Source organism: Dunckerocampus dactyliophorus, chromosome 16, assembly GCF_027744805.1.
Source record: "Dunckerocampus dactyliophorus isolate RoL2022-P2 chromosome 16, RoL_Ddac_1.1, whole genome shotgun sequence".
Classification (NCBI taxonomy): domain Eukaryota; kingdom Metazoa; phylum Chordata; class Actinopteri; order Syngnathiformes; family Syngnathidae; genus Dunckerocampus; species Dunckerocampus dactyliophorus.
This window is the reverse complement of record NC_072834.1, coordinates 20007657-20022832: the sequence shown is the minus strand read 5'-3', so window position 1 is coordinate 20022832 and position 15176 is coordinate 20007657.

Genomic DNA, 15176 nt, shown 5'->3' with positions numbered 1-15176 from the left:
CACACAGGGCCGTGCAGGATTGGATTTTTTTTCTCCTGTAATAATAAAAAGTTTAATTTAAAAACTGCATTTTGTGTTCAGTTGTGTTGTCATTGACTAATATTTAAATATGTTTGATGATCTGAAACTATTAAGGGTGACAAACATGCAAAAAAATAAATCAGGAAGGCGGCAAACACTTTTTCACACCACTGTATTGGTTTCACCGATGCAGGCGGCCCTTTGAGGGCAACTGTAACTGCCATGTGGCCCACCGTCAAAATGAGTTTGACGCCCCTGTGTCCAACATGTAAGCACAAATCGCTCTTCTCAACGAGCATACACACACACACACACACACATAAAAACAGAAGAAAGTTCATTTGTATTTCTAAACATATTTGTTTTGCTTTTCACGTATTTCATCCATAAAAGTGACGAGGGAGGTGCACATTTTAGAAGTTACTTCCAGACGTCTCCCTCATGGCGGAGGTGAAGTACAAGTGTTCCTACAGGACTCCTAAATTTCCAAGTGCAGTAACTCCTACGTTGACCGGGGGCGGCATAAACATTAGAGGAGTTGCACTTTGAGTGGTGCGATGAATTCAAGCTACTCCTCAACAACACACACACAATGAAAACACTGACTGGGCCTGTTTAGACAAAGTGAAACATCATAGCTGATTGCACACACGTTTGCTCATCCGGTTGCCCTATTTTACTTTTAAGTCTGTCTTTTTCCAAGTCCTGTGGTTTAAGCCTGCGTAGGAACGCACACAACACACACACCGGAAATGCACAGGTGTCCCATCTACTCAAACAAACGTGTGCATTCCCAGGAAATAGTTTGGTTTCCCGTTTTTTATTGCTTGAAGGCTTGTTTACCTGTGGACCCCCTCTTTCAGCGCAACAAAACCAGCAGCCGTTAACCCTTCCAGAGAATTCAAGACCATCACCAACAATGTCACGCACATGTGAAAAAATGAGGATGCCCCCACGGTGTCACGCTTCTTCTCCTGAAGTGCTGCACACAAAAGGGTGAAAATGTGTCAAAACACGCACCCCTGCTGTGTTGCCTGTGCTATTATTTATATGACAAACACACCACACGAAGGTGATGTTATTCAAGTTTGACCTCCATAAGTTGGACTGGCTGGAAATGTATCACACAGCTCAATGCGCGCTACACAACACCCGCTAACATTTGCCGAATGGCCACAAAACTTGGTACACGCCTTTAGGGGACAGACAAGCACATGTGTCAAATTTGAGCAACATCGTTTGAAAAACATGGCTGCCATCAAGCAAAACATCTTTCTAAATATGTCAACATTCTTCTTAAATAATCTTTACACATTTTTTTTCACAATATTAGGACTTTATTCCCATAATATGTTGACTTTATAATAAACTTTCCCCCAACCTAATTTTCCAAAAATGAAAACCTAGTTTGTTAATATTTCAACTCCTGGCTACTAAAATTAGGTTATTTCTTTGACTTTTTCTTGTTAGATTACAAAGTTTTTCTCTTTATATTTTTACTTTGTTCTTGTAAAATTTTTGTAGGTTTAAAGTTTTCTTGTTAATTATATATTTAGAATGTGGCATGGGCCAATAAAAAAAAACAGCCACGGGCCTCAAATGGCCACCCCTGATAAAACTTTGACGATACATGTATTACATGTATGGTAACATGTCTTTCGATATAGTGGGCGCCACAGATGTCATTTACAATCATAATGGTGTGTATTAAAGCAGTGGTTGGCACCCGGTTTGGTCGCGGGGGCCGCCTTCACTCTTTAATGACGAGGAGCGACCCAAATTGTGCATATTTTTCAACTCTAATTGCTCACATATCTTCTATTAGCAAGTGGGGAAGAGTCGGCACCGCAAGTTTGCCCAGCATGCCTCACGGGTTGTAGATGTGGGTATAGTTTTGCATACATGTGAGTGTGTGTTATTTTGATAACCGCATAGTCTGTGCAGTGCAGTTGCGTCGTGTGTTCCATAGTGATTTGTTCGCAACGTGAGTTAGCTAGGCATCTGTGTTCTGCTATCCGTTTGTCCTGTGTTGAGCACTTCTTTAAGGCAACCTGAAGATGCCTCTGACTGCTTCCTGTGCGACTCACGCTTGGCACAATATACAGTAATCCCTCATTTATGGTGGTTAATTGGTTGCAGACCTGACTGTGATGAGCGAATGTCCGCAAAGTAGGGTTCCTTACTTATAGATGGAATATTTTTGTGTTTAAAGCTGTTTACAACCTTCGGAATATATATTTTTTAACATTATTGTAGCCTTCTAATCACCTTAACACTCTTATTACCCAATATAGTGGACATAGTAAGAAAAAATATGACATAAATAAGACATAATATAGATTCACACCTTAGCTTTGGGAGCGTTTTTTGTTCTTTTTTTACTTTCTGTTTTGTACAGTACTTTCTATGGTAGCAATTGTCTCATCAATGTAACATTGCTGACATCTAGCGACCAGTGTAGAATACTACATATCATTGCAACGTCTTTGAATGCGTCTTCTGAATGCCTTATAGTTGTATTTTACCTATTTTACTTCATTTTTATGCTTGAAAATACTTGATTTAAACCAAAAATACATAAAATTTGCTTTAATATGCTTTTTTTTTTTTACTAATAATAGGCTGTATTCAACCACAAAACAGCTATGATTTATGAGTAATATATTTTTGAAAAAACTTTGAAAGCGTGAAGCCACGAAATTCAAAATGTAAAGTGGCGAGGGATTACTGTAGTAACAAACTTTGTTGGTCTTCACCTATGAAAACTGCCTCCTATGAAAAAGCGCAAGACTATTTTCGTCTGATTTTTTTGCCCGCGAGCCACCAGTTGAGAGTCACTGCACTAAAGAACAAATCCTTTATTCCAGGCACAGTCTGGAATTGCTACGACAGTTGAGAGGTGATATGCAAGAGCGTTCCCAGGAGGATTTCCGAGAACGGCACAAAAAAAAAAATCTTGTTTGTCGTGTAGTACCGCTTTGCTCCTGAGGGGGTGACAGTTCTGCTTGCCGCACAACAATCTGAAATAGCAAACCTTAATATATCTTGGATGTCTACCCCCATCCCATTCCTATTGTTACGTGAGTGTCAACTAATTAACAACTTGTGTACCGCGCCTTAGTGAAAGCGGTAAAGAGGTTCTTTGCCACTTTGAACAAAAACGGTACTCCTTGGTGCAAAGAGGGCTTGTCTCTGCTTAGCTGTTGTTTGTTTAGGTGGGTGATTTAGTACATGTGGTGGGGAGCGCATATGCTAGCCAGCTCTATACTGCCAGGCCTTCAAGGACAGTGACTTTACAAGGAGTGAGAGACGAACAGTTCAGCTGTCTTTGTGTAATGACTTCCAGACTATTGTGCGTTGCTGCTTTTGTGCTACATACCCTTGTCGGGACATGTCATCGACATGTCGTCGGAGAAGCTTACATTTATGACTCGGGTTTACAGTAGTCCCTTGCCACTTTGCACTTTGAATTTCGTGGCTTCACTCTATCACAGTTTTTTCCAAAATATATTCAGCAAATGTTATGGGGCGTTGCCTAAATGAGTATCAAATTAAACAGCTGCTTGCTACTTGTTGATGTCCAAACAGAAGCTGTAGTAATGCTACATTCGATCAACTATACTTAAAGATTTGTCAGATCAACCCATGTAGATGTGTTAACACTGTCACAGAGGTTGTCTGGCAGTGGATCTGCCTTTAGTAGTGAGTCAGGTGACTCAGAACCCAACCCTGATTCTTCTGAGTGGCTGCCGTCTGGATCGGTCAGCAGCAGGGATTCATCCCCACATGCAGCAGCCCCCCCCCCCCCCGGTCACTCTGCTTGATTTTGCTTCTCTGCATAAAAAGCTTGTTTTCTCTGTTTTTTGGTCAAAATCAGGTGTTTTTGCTGAAACTACCCTATGTTCTACTGCCAATATCTAAAGACCCAAAAAGGCTAGAAAGAAGCCTGATGAAAGAAGAGAGTCTAAAGTTTCTTCAGATAGTTTCAATGTTTATGAAGTCCTGAAACTCAATATTCTGTGGGTCTTCAAAGTTCAGCAAAAATGGCCAAAAACTCTGGCAGTATGGAGCTCTCTGCTCTGAACATGGCTGGCAGTCAATCAGAGTTAATCACCTCGCGGTTCTATTGACGCTCATTACATTTTGCTCATTACATACAATAGAAGAGATCCATGTTGACAATTTAGCGTGGTCGCTATATTTAGCAAGTAAAGGTGCGCATTTAAGCCATTAACATGACAACAAACATGACCCATCCGCTGTGCAGGCAATGCGGGAGTGAGCCCCACCTCCATAACGCCGTGCAGTGCACGTCTGAAAAAAAACGTCCATAATGCAACCCAGCCCCTGACCAACAATGCCAACAGGGCATAGCTTGGACACACTCACTCTCCTGGCAAAATACGCATGGGTGTCCAAAGTGTGGCGCAGAGGCCATTTTTGGAACATGGCTCATTGCAGAAATAAAATAAACAAAAACCCAGCAAAAGTGGTAAAAATAGAGCAAAAAGGCATAACGTAACTTCAAAAAGCTAAAATGTTGATACTAATAACTAATAAAAACACAAAGATTTTTCTTTAAATAAATGTGGGGTTTTTTTTATTATAAATTGTTTTTTTTCTAATAACTATCAAAGGACAGTTGGACAGCCCTGACATAAATAGACAAAGACAAGACAAGACAATAAAAAACAGGTGAGCTGTATTATTATGATTATTTATTAGATTAATCACCGTTATTATATTAATTAATCACGATTAATAACCATTAGCAACTATGTCTGAAATATGCCCATTTTTACTGTATTTAATGAAGAGAAGGACAGGATTATATATATTTGTATGTATTAACAGCTCCAAATGAACGGAATATGTCAGTCAAGTTAAACGATACCACACCAGTCTAAAACTCTATTTGTCTAACACGAGTCTCCTTAATAGTAGCAGAACATTTGAATCACACTTTAAACCAGGGGTCACCAACGTTTTTCCTTGTGAGAGCTACTTTTACAAAATGAAAATGGCCAAGAGCTACTCATTTTTGTAACATTTATTTTCAGAGCTTATTTTAAACCCAAACAAAGCGAATATGCTTGTTTTACCAGAACATGAACAAAATGCTGGTGTCCACAACTCACATTTTGTACTTCAGAATGCATTTCTTTCTACTGTTCTTTCATTATTAACTGAAAACCTGAATGAAAAGCAGGCTTGCGGGCACCTCATGTGGTCGTGGGGGGCTACCTGGTGCCCGTGGGCACCACGTTGTTGGTGACCCCTGCTTTAAACCTTGGTATGAGCAATGAGGGGTTACGGTCAAAGACATCATGTAATTTAAGGTCAATTTACTTGTTTTCAGTGTATTTTCCAGCATACATAAATGTAGCAAATTGCACATCCGAATTAAGAGCTAAGAAATGAGTGATAAGAATATCCACTTCATGTTCTTCTTTATCTTCCTGTTTATTTACACACACACACACGCACACACGCATTATAAAGCCCTTTTTTGTGATGTCCAGAGTGTCCCTGAATGCATCTCGTGTTCTTGTAATGGATGTGTCATTCCCAGGTTGACCAGACAAGAGACGTGTGTGTTGGAATTGTACTGCTGTTGATGTGTTCAGGTCAGAATGAAGTTAGAAAAGCGCATCAGATTCTGTGTGACTGTGTTTCCGTCTGCTGTCGTGTCGAGGTGTGCTTGCTCTGGTGCGCATGCGTTAATTACACAAAAAAATGTAAGTAATTCATGAAATAAATTAGTGACTGCCGTTAACGGGTTATTTTTGACAGCCCTATTATTTATTATTAAATGTTGACAAAAAATGTTGACAAAAATCTCTTTATCGCCAATTTGTGGGACAAAAAACATTTCAAACCGCACCTGCATTGTTTTTTGACTGGGTTAAATAAAAAAGTTTGTTTGTCCAGTCCTATTTGTTCATTGTACTTTTCTTAAAATTCATGACATGGACCCAATGTCATGAATCATCTCGTCTGGTGACTTAGCTGTCTTGACACCCCTAGTAAGTGCTTATTTTATTGGCCCCCCTGGCAGTCAGGGGACCTTGGAATTCACCTGACTCCACCTCCCCCCGAGTCTGATATATGTTTTATACCTATATGTCTTATTTTCTCTTATTATGTCTACTAATAGGAGTAATAGGAGTTGTAAAGGTGACTCAAGGGGTGTTATTTCATGTCTACAGGGCTCAAATAATTTATTACAAAGCACATTTAGAAGGTCATAAACTGTTTTTCTATGCTCTAACTACCAAAATATTACATTTATAAGTAAGGAATCCGACTTGGCGGAAATTCACTGAACACAGTCGGGTCTGGAGCCAATTAGCTGTGAAAAACGAGGGATTATTGCGGGCTTCTAGAGCTGATTTCCATATTGAAACACAGCCGTGAAGCAGAAGCAGGCACGCGGCTGCAGCAGGATGTCGGTGGAATCGTGGAGTTTCTTGCGCGCTGTTTTGTTTGTTTTGCTTTTTTTTAATCGAACATTCGGCTTTTTCTCAGTGGTGGTCAGAAGCTAAAATGGGTCAGCTGAGTTCTGGATTTCGTGGCGGATCCCCCCACCTGCCAAGAGTAACAACATGCCGTCATCACGTCGGTCCCCGCCGGATGTGAGCTTTCTCAAATTTGGGTCAACTCCCGTCAAGTTTGCTTTATTTCCAAACCGCTTTTTGACCGGCTAGTTTCATCAGCAGGCCCGTTTATTGTTCGAAATGTAAAGCAATCAAAATCCCCACGCAGACTTAACAATCGGACCACTGTGCACTTACTTATATGTTCACCACGTTTCCACTGAGGGGCCATCACGTAATTGAATCTCTGCTACCCTGAAACCAATTCAATTATATGTGCCCCAGTGTTTGCCAACTGGGAGGGGGGGCTATTTTTGTAGCTACCTGAAACTGTGACATCATGTCTAGTCTGGAGATGTTTTGCTTTTAAAAACCTCTTTAAAATGACTTATAGCGAAGGTATGTAGAATTTATTGAAGGCATATCTGATTGGCACAGTCCCTGCTGTTGTAATTCTCCCAGGAAGCAAAATTTTTGGCCTAAAGCCGTCAAGACGGATTTTATTGTGATCCGGGCAGGCGTCCTGGGGGCCTGCACTTTCTCTTTCTCCATAAGCTCTCCCTTGAAAGGCTGCCATCCTCCTTGGGTCCTTGATTACATCAGCACATGTCAGAGTGTGTTTTGCTGCAAAGTGCTCTGGATGTCGATATAAATTTGTCAGGAAGCTTGTTATTGTGCAGGAAGTATGTTTTTGTGCGTTTGGTGGGCTCAGAATTTATAATTCTGACTGCCAAGTTGTGAGTTGGCTATGGTTTCTGTGTGTACTGTAAATCAGGGATGTTCAAAGGTTTTTCCAGCCGGGGCCACATAGTGAAAAATGAAAAGATGCAACTTTGCCACTTTGATGTTTTGTAAAGCAACACATGCAGATACGCTAAGAACTTATATATATTTCAAGAGAAAAAAACAGCATCTCAGCTTTGTGATATACCAGTAGGTGAAAAAGCCTATTATTAATATCAACTTCAGTCTTTTCTCTTTTTCCCCCATTTTTGCTGTTGTTTTTTTTTATTTCCCAAAAACTTCCCAAAATCTGTGTAAATTGTATTCTCCTAATATTATGACTCTATTCCCATAATATTGTAACTTTTTTCCCCAACCTAATGTTCCAAAAATTGCAACTTTGCTATGTTTTGTTTGTTTCTTATAACATTACAACTTTTAAAAACGTATTTAATGTATATTACAATGACATATCATATTATAATATTATAATGGCTCTTTTCCTCGTAATATTACATGTTTATTCTCGTAAAAATGTGGCTTTTTTCATGTTAAAATACAACTTTTTTCTTTTCATATTTTTTATAATATTTTCTCATAAAATTACAGCTATTTTTGTAATTTCTGCTATTGTTTTTTTTATTTCCTATTTCAGCTTTTGCAACAATTTCAACTCTTTTCTTGTAAATTTCTTCTTCTAATTGCAAATGTATTCCCATAATATTTTTACTTTATTATGACTTTTTCCCAACCTCATTTTCCAAAAATGATGACTTCTTTGTTTTGTTTGTTATTTTTTTCATTAATACTTAACTCTATGTTATTAAAATATGAATAAATAAAATAAAATGTAACTTATTATATTATAATGGCACATGTTTTTCTCATAATAGTTTGTGACTTTATTTTGAAAATAAAATACGACTTTTTCTCTTAAGATTTTGACTTTAGGCTTGTAAAATTACAGCAGTTTTTTTTCTATTTCTGCTGTTCTTACCAACTATTTCAACTTTCTTCTTGTAAATGCTCTTCTTGTAATTATGACTTTATTCGTTTAACATTATAACTTTTTCCCCAAACTAGTTTTCCAAAAATTACAATTTGATTTGTTGTTTTGTTTGTTTCTCATACTATTACAGCTCTAATATTTCAACTTTATGCTACCAAAATGTTAATTTTTTTCATAATATTACACCATTATTCTTGTAAAATTACAGCTTTTTTTTCTTAATATTTTGACTTCATTCTTGTAAAATTACTGCGGATTTTTCCATGTTTTCTGTTTTTGCTTTCTTGTTAAATGATATTTCTAGTATGTTGCATGGGCCTCGCTTTGGACCCGCCCCCCGCCCCCCGCTGTAAAAGGATTTGAGAATTGCGAATTGCTCTTGAGCAAGAAACAAGGCTTTACTTAACAGGGACAGAAATGTTTGCAATAAACTGTCACACGTTTCCTACAATGACGGGTGAGTAAAACTAGACTCTTTTTTCATTCTAAGCCAAGTCGACTCGTGCCAGCAAGGCTGAGGGGAAGCATCCTCCAGTGGCTTCCAGGCAAAGAAAGTGCGTAAAGTATTTGATCCCCTGCCAGCATCCTGAAATCTGCCTTTCTCATCTGCATCTTTTACTGCTGTGGGAACTTTTTTTAAGAGCACAGGGAGGTTCCACTTCCGTTTGTGGCCATCAAAGCCACTGCAGTCCTCTTGTAGACAAGGAAGCACGCTTTGGAGAGACAAAGGTTCTGTGCGGCCGAGCATTAGGTGGCGTGACGCTTCAGTGACAGCAGCCTTTAGTCAAGGAGGTCACATTCTGCATTAACAAGCTGAAATGTGGACACACTGATTAGCCACATTGTATGAATTATTATGGATCTACAAAACAGACCTCCCCCAAGGCTTAAACATTCCCACATTAGTGTGTCTGATTGGGATCAAAGTACATGGAGTTCCAACCAGATCTAGTTCTGGAGGGTTCTACAGGGTTCAAAGGAACCAAATACCCTCGGTAACAGAGCACCATCTGTTCAAAGAGGCTGTTCCACCTTAGATTTGTTCGATCAGTGTGCAGCAAGTTGCCATTCCGGACGACATATATCGATCTAACACCGTTTAAAAGGTACTCAATTGAATGCATCGTCTATTACAGATAATGCATTTGTGCTGAGTACGAGCATGAAATGGGTCCAGCTCATTATCTTTAATCCACAATGTAGGAAAATCCTCATTGGGTTTGTATACTGTTCTGTATACTTGTTATGAGTAAAGTTTATTTTTTTTAAATCCTCATTAGGTAACTACCATAGACATAGATAGACGCCGCATCAAGCACTGAGTCGCACGTCAACATCGCCGCCATATTGGATGTGTCAAGCCTGCGCTGTAAATGAATACAAGTAAACGTACTTACTTTCATAAAGCACCTTTCTACAAAGAAATTTAAGTTAATTCCTCTCGTTTGTACATTCCCACACACACCAATATACTCGGGAAACTGTTTCCCAACTGTTGCGTGAGCTCGATTAGGAGAGTCCGTGGGGACGTCCGTGAAAATGCAGCTTTTTCATGTGATATCGGTTGTATTTTCATTCGTATACAATTTTGTTAGGTAGATTACTTCTTCCTCTTCAGTTTCGTATCCGCTTTGTACTGACTGTTGGACCACATCGAGTTATACGAGTGCTTTGAAAGTTAAGTCCAACTTTAAGCCTTTCAGCCTCATGAATTGGAGCTTCAGGACAAGTTATAAGGTATGTAGGATATAAATTCACTTTAAATCCATCCGATGATGAAATTTCATTAAAATCTGATGGTGTGTTAAATTTGCCCTGGAATTACTGTGTACTTTGCAATTTGTAGTGTGGCGTGGAAACAAATACAGCGTTTTGTGGCCGACATGAAAATGATGACACTTTGATTTTCTTCCCTGAAATTTTGATGATGCAAAAAAATGTACATGGCTACTCTGTTGACTTTAAAACAAATGCCACGGCCTAAGTTATGATATATTTTGTAGTATGGTGGTACTTGCCAAGGTCCGTGGGTCGAACACAGCTTTTGTCTTGACTCAATGGGAGCCAAAGGCACTATTTCCGTGTATGAAATCTGCTCTAACTTCTTTAATACTTGGGGTAGAGAAGTGAATGAGGTATCAAGTTAAAGTTCAAGTCATGTTTTATCAGATAAAATTAGTCACAGACTTGATTTAATTCAATCTGTTCATTCATTGTTAATTCAGCCTGAAGCGTTGGTTGCCTTTATTCAAATAAAATGTGAATGCATTTGTCATTAATTGTTGTTTGTTTGTTTATATCCATAATTAATTTATACCCGATTCCATTTAAAAAAACAGCGTGAATCTAGGTAACTTCACCTGCAACTGTTTCCAGGTATTTATTTCACAGTCACACTGGTTGAATTTTTGGCTAAAAATTGACTGAATCGATTTAAAGTTACTGGATCGTTTCGGATCATACCGTTCTAAATGAACCAATGTCGTCCTTCAATCGTATCAGCAACCACGATTCGTGATACAAATGGAATCGTTATTAAAACGAATCGTTACACCCCTACTATAAAGTCATTTGCGGCCAGTGGCTGTTTTTTTATTGGCCCACGGCACATTCTAGAAATACAATTAAAAAAAGAAAACAACAACAAAAATGCAAAAAACAGCAGTGATATTATGAGAAGTCAAAATGTTAGGACAATAAATTCATAATATTACAAGAAAAAAATTGCCATCTTACGGGAAAGAAAGAATATTTTCATTGTTGGAACCTGTTTACAATGTTTTTTACCATTATTACAGCCCTGTAGACATGACATAACACCCCTATGATCACCTTTACACTGCTATGACCCAATATAGTAGACATAATAAGATAAAATAAGGCATATTACACATAAATAAGACATTACATAGATGCACACGTTAGCATTGGGAGAGTTCCTTGTTGTTTCAGCATACTTCCTGAGTTCAATCAATGTAATATTACTGACACCGAGTGACCAGTGTAGAATAATACTTATCATCACAATATCTTTGAATGCATCTTCTGAATGCCGTATACTGTATTTGTGTCATTTGTTCATTTAGCCATTTTTATTCTCGAAAATGCTTAATTTAGGCTTAATTTGCTTAAGATGCAGCCGTGCAAAATGTCAATTCTTGCAATTTTTCAACTGGTCTTAAAATTGTGACATTGTGACAGGTTTTTTTCTTTAATATTTCAACTTTATGTTCTTAAAATGACGTTATTGTTCTTCGTTGTATTATGGAGGGGGGAGATTGAGCAACCACCCGGTCCGACGGGACAGTGGTTGTGCCCAGGTCGGGTTGTCACTCCCTAGTTCATTCATTGAAAACAATGTCTCACCCACAAATGACATTGTTCTTGTCAAATTGTGACTTTTTCTCATTAGATTTTTTTCTCTTATTATTTTGACTTTATTCCAGATTTTTCCATTTGTGCTGTTGCTGATTTGTTTTTTAGTATTTTAGAATGTGCCACGGGCGGCAAATGGCCTCCGGGCCACACTATGGACACCCCCGTTTCGGGATCAAGCCATGTGCTTTTGCCCCAGGAGTTGTGTTTGTTTTTTCATCAGTCACTCTTTGGTGTTAACATGTTTCTACATTCTCCATGATTAATGTCAACACTCAGTGGAGGCCAGCTGCATCCACACCATCAATCTCTGCATCTCAGGAGAGAGCTCAGTGGGGGTCTTTTCGCCCTTTCAGCCCTGCACTGTTGTCTTAAAACCAGTAGGAGAATCTTCCATGTCTGTATTCCCCCCTTTCAAAATCTCTGCCACCTTTTATGAGGTCATGTTAAACGACTTTAATTGCGTGGGAACTTAAAAGAAACCTGAACCGCCAAGCCAAACTAAAAATAGAGCTTGTTGCAAAATGTGACGACAGATTTATGTCTGCAGTCTCACACAAGTTTTGAAAGGCCCACCGGGGTTGGAAAGAAGTGCCTCAGCAGCTGGAGTCACCGTCCAGGCCTCCAAGTTCAGCACAATGACGTAAGGGTCGAAACCCAAAACTGGTGAGGCGTGTGTTCACATTCAATCATGCCAGCAGAAGGTCAGACCTTTCCTGCGTACAAGCAGGACCCAGCAGCCAAGACCACCTGGAAACATCTGGAAATCCTTCACTTCAGGGCTGAACGTCGTCTGGGAGACCATGTAGACCAGGGGTGTCCACAGTGCGTCCCGTGGCACATTCTAAAAATATAATTGAACAAGAAAACTGAAAAAAACAACAGCAAAAATTTAGAAATCAGCAGCGATTTTACAAGAATAAAGTCAAAATATTAAATGAAAAAATATTACGAGAAAAGTCATAAATAAAACAACGTAATATCATGAGGGAAAAGCGGGACATTTTATAGCATAAATATTAACAAAAAAGATGTTGTTTTAAAAGTTGTAATATTATAAGAAACAAACAAAACAACAAATAAAGTTGTAATTTTTGGAGAATTCAGTTGGGGAAAGTTATAATCTTATGTTAATGAGAATAAAGTCAAAATATTACCGGAATAAAGTCATAATTACAAGAAAATTTACAAGAAGATAGTTGGACAGGTTGGAAAATGACAAAAAAACAGCAGAAATGGGAAAAAAAACAGCTGAAATTTTAGAAGAAGAAAGTCTAAATATTCAGAAAAAAGTTTTATTCTAATCTAAAAAATGTCGCAATTCTATGACAATAATCTCGTACTATGTTGAAATATTTAAGAAAAAAAGTCTTTTGGAAATGTAGTAATATTATGAGAAACAATCAAAACTAAAGAAGTTATATTATGAGAATAAAGTCAAAATATGACTTGAATAAAGTCGTAATACTCCAAAAAAAAAATATTTGAGAAGAAAGTTGAAATATTTGGAATATTAAAAAAACAGCGGAACAGGGTGGCAGGGAAGCAGTGAAGTTGATAGTAATAATGGGCTTTTTCTTGATGAGGCGGAGCTGGAGTCACACGCACCTGTTACCTATCACCGCTGATTACCTACGTGCTCTTAAGCTGTGGGAAGGCAGGACGTCAGTGCCAGATTGTTTTCTGCAACCTGCCTTCCTGTTTCTCTGCTTACGCCTTGTGCGGTCTCTCTACTCGTTGGTAGTGAGTAGTTTTGATTTTCTGATTCAGCATTATCTTCCGCTGTTAGTTCCGTAGGCTGCTATCCTTTCTCCTGCCTGTTTGTTTTGGTTCTTTTTCAGTTCTTTAGTGTAGGTTTTTTCCCCCTGCTGCACATTTTTGCTGGCAGTGATTTTTGGTTTGTATTTTTGTGGCTTTGCCCATGTTTTCTGTTTTTGGACTTTACTATTTTTGTTGTACTGTTACTTACCTTCATTGGACACCTTTTTGTTAAAGTGTTTTTTGTTACTTCCCAACAGTGTTGGTGTCACCTCTGTGCATAGTGGGCCCTAATTGCTAACCACGCTAACTCGTGACACCGTCACTGGAAAAACGTTTGGACACCCCTGGTGTAGACTGTGAAAGGACATCTGCTCTGAGGTGGGCGTCACATTCCGCAAACATAACACCCAACACTTTGACTACATTTTTTGACTACTAAATAACCTGCCATGGGGCCAAAGAAAGTTGGGAGTGCCAGCAATTTGACGGTGAGACACTAATGTACGCCACCTTGGTAGGATGGACAGGAAGTCCACGTCAATAATAACCTTCATTAATTCCTCATTTATAATTATTTTGCATTGATTTCTGCATGTAAAACTGTTTATTCTCTAAGAAAGTGTATTTTTGTTAACATTGTGGGTGTCTGAAACTGATTAATTGGATTTACATCATTTCCTAGAGGAAAAATCGGCTCAGTGAACAAAGCAAAGAACAAAAACCAAGGTTCCACTGTATTACATTTATTTTGAATTTAATTATTAAAATTTTTTAAATACACTGCTCAAAAAAATTAAAGGAACACTTTGAAAACACATCAGATCTAAACTGGGGGAAAAATGATCTTGAATATCTTTCCTGATAATAAGTGGGTGATGTATTAGTAACAGAATGATGCCACATAATTTGATAGAAATGAAGACAACCCAAAAATGAAAGTGAAAAAATGATGCAGCAGCCTGGTCCATTTAGCTAAAATGTCATTGTAGCAACTCAAAATGATTCTCAGTAGTTTGTGTGGCCCCCACGTGCTTGTACGCATGCCTGACAACGTCGGGGCATGCTCCTAATGAGACTACGGATGGTGTCTGGGGGTTCGACTTGAGATGTTGTGGACCGGTGGAGGGAATACTTCGAAGACCTCCTGAATCCCAGACATGTATTCCAATGAAGGAGCAGTGCCTGGGGACCCCATGGTGGACACTCCTATCTCCGGAGCTGAGGTGGTCAAGAAGCTCCTGTTCAGCACACCATCCCCACCATACACGGTGTTGACAGTGTACTTCAAAGTGCAGGGAAGTCCTTTTTTTAAGTATTTAATGCTGCTATGCAGCGGCAGGAATCCACAACACAGGAGTATCAACAGATAATCAATGTTCCAACATCCGACAGACGCCAAAGGCTCACTTAAAAAAATAAACACTTTTGTACGCACTATTTGCTCATAAATGCTCATGGCTATATTTCCAGTGTTAAATGTGCGCTTTTATGATTTACTTGTCTAAGATTTGTTGTTAAAGGCTGTTGTGTTCCACTGAGTGCCTACTGAAGTGAATTGAAATGTTGTTAGAGCGACACCTGCTGGTGTGACACTTACAGTGTTTTTTTTAAAAGAAAATAGACATACTGCATTAGTAAATGTGCAGTATTTATTTACCAAGAGGCTGTGGCGGTTCTGGCTTGAATTACGC